The sequence below is a fragment of the Cotesia glomerata genome, linkage group LG7 (assembly GCF_020080835.1).
Source record: "Cotesia glomerata isolate CgM1 linkage group LG7, MPM_Cglom_v2.3, whole genome shotgun sequence".
NCBI classification, from domain to species: Eukaryota; Metazoa; Arthropoda; class Insecta; order Hymenoptera; family Braconidae; genus Cotesia; species Cotesia glomerata.
In genome coordinates this window covers 24,341,349-24,344,306 of record NC_058164.1, presented here as the reverse complement: position 1 = coordinate 24,344,306, position 2,958 = coordinate 24,341,349, and positions in this window count along the sequence as shown.

Here is a 2,958-nt window from a genome sequence, read left to right as displayed (position 1 = left end):
TTCCGAAAATCATAAACAATCATATCGGTTACTTGGATTTTTTAATTTTTTTATTTTATATATTTTTGTAAAGAAAAAAACAAATTTTTTTCTTCTTAATAGTCTTAATGAACGTGGACTTGGCGCGATTTTTTTACAGTGAAACTGTTTTTGTTTGGATTTTAGTATTTTTTGTAATTATAATAAAAATTTACAATTGGTACCAACTAAAATCTCGCGTTGGTTGCATTTTTTATAGCAAACTATCCCCTTGAAACTACAGTTTATGTAAAAATAATTCCAGCGTACCCTGGCGGGTGTAGATGTAAGCTGTGAAATATCTTTTTTTAACTGTAGTTTCCCATCTAATGAAGGATTACTATGCATTCTCGAATTATTTAGTCTGTGGCAGATCACTTTGCTCATCGAAAAAAAGTCAGGATCGAAATTTTTGCGTTGCTATAGTTTGTGCGGATTAAATTTAATAATTTCAAGTAGATTAATTGTTATAAGTGAATATAATTAATTAATAACAGTCAAATAAAGTATTAATTACTGTTATAATATACAATTTAGGAATAAAAAGTACCGTAGAATTAAATAAAATTTTGCAACCTCAAAATACCGTTCTGCTTACAGTAAACACAGTCGGTAGTCTGGCACTCCGTTTACAGCAGATTTGAACGGAACTTGGCGCCAGATTCTACCGAATCTGTGGATCGAGCCAAATTTTGGCGTTTATCATTTTTCCCCTAACTCTCTTGTAACGAACCGGAAGGGTCGTTTTAGACACCTGTCCGGTGTCTTCGAACTAGCATTCAAAAATAATTATTTATTATTTTAATCGTAATTTCCTTCATTTTCTATCCATTCGTCTCGCCAAATTCTAAGTTTTTATTTTCGAAACTCAATTCTTTATTATTTTAATCGTAATTTCCTTCATTTTCTATCCATTCGTTTCGTCAAATTCACAATTCTTTATTATTTTAATCGCAATTTCTTTCATTATATATCCATTCATCGCTTTCCCATACTAAATCTTGTTCGGAACTTAGAATAATTCTCCCAGTCTTTTAATTTCTTTTACAATTAATTCGCTCGGCTTCGTAATAATTTCTCACACGCTTAATTTCTTAATTTAATCATACCTTCGGTAACAATAATATAAAATTATTAACTAAATAAATACAATAATTAAATAATAATCACCGCACTAATAACAATAATTGTTTCTATTAATTTTTAAGTAATTAACTAAAATACTCAAATACAAAAAGTAAAATCTGCGTCATAGTAAAGAGTAAATTGTAACGTTTAAATGGTAAATATTATAAAGTGAATAGTAAAATCACGATTTTACTGTTTGAAATGGTAATTTTTAGCAGTTGATCATTACTTATTATAAATCGACTGTTATTTATTACAGTTTACTTTTTTCCGTGTGCTCTTTTGGATTACTCAGAAAATATTTTTCGGCTGACTAAACGATTCAGAAAAATTGATAAGGATCTTTTCGATATTAAATTTAATTTTCTATAATTTATATTCCATCACTTTTCATCATATCTTCAATATATTTCCTGGAATTTCAATTTGTAAGATTTAAAAATAAAAATTCCCCCTTTTTTCTTAAAAAAAGTAAATAAAAAAATCTTCCAATTGAGTGAAATTCAATTTTTATCTCCCTCAAATCATAACTTATTAAAAAAAATTCAAACTATCTATCCATATTCATGTGTATATACATACAATATAAATATCCAAACTTATTGGCATACTTAAAGACTTAAAAAAAGTATAAAATCCAGGAAAATATACGAGCGGATCTACAAACATGTATCCCGGATTTTTCTTCGCTCTATAATATACTAGTATGCACATATCATCCCTTTATACAATAATAACATATATATAAAAAATCCTAGTACGTGGTGCCGGAGAGATTTTTATTAATTTTCCAATATCCGAATGTACTTGTATCGATAACTTATGGGAACACGTATTTTATTTTATTTAACATTTTTCCCGGCGAAAAAAATTAATTAAACAAATAGTTAAAAATTATGTCAGTTATTTTTTATTTTTTCATACGATTACAATTTTAATAAGAATTTATTTCGATTATAATAATCATAAAACTTATGATGAACAAACCCATTAAAAGTTGTTTACATTTAATCCCCTATAAAGCTCTTCAAATATATTTACCCTGATCTTTATTTAAAAAACCATAATATATATTATTTATATAATGGCGAAACGTATTAAACTTAGAGTTAGTTTGAGATTAAATGCTTCCGGCTAAAATCCTTTTTTTGGTATCTCAATTTCCCGGTTTATTTTTTTAAAATAAGAAACTACTTTTTCCGGAGGTCTGTCGACGACAGAGGCTTCAAGACGAGCGCTTATCGCTTATAAAATCCGTAGACGAAGACAAGATAGTCGCTAGGTAAAAACTTATTACTGAGTAGGTACTGTACAACGGAGAGAGATATTTAAGGGATATTTACTATTTTATTATCGTAATTTTTATTACACAATTTAATAAATATATTTTAGCCAGATATGACCATATTAGGACATATTAACATATATATCACTTAATATATCCAAATATAGCATAATGTGGTCATATAAGACCATATTTAGTATTTTTATAAAAAATAGTGTTTGGAATTTCCGACAGGTGGCGCATGGTCAGTAAATTTTCTCGCTAGTGAAGAGTTAAGTCCAAAATAATAACACGGTTAATTAAAATTAGCAACCTTGCAGTCACTATGTGACTGCTATAACTTGTAAACTATAAATAAATAAAATTTTGCTTTATTAAATAATGAATTTTGTTAAATTGCGATGTACTTTGTTAAATATTGACGTTTTTAAAAATATAAGCTCATTCCGATGTTGCACTCATCAAGAGCTTTCATTTGAGTACCTACATGTATTTTAATATATTTTATATATATAGATATATATAAA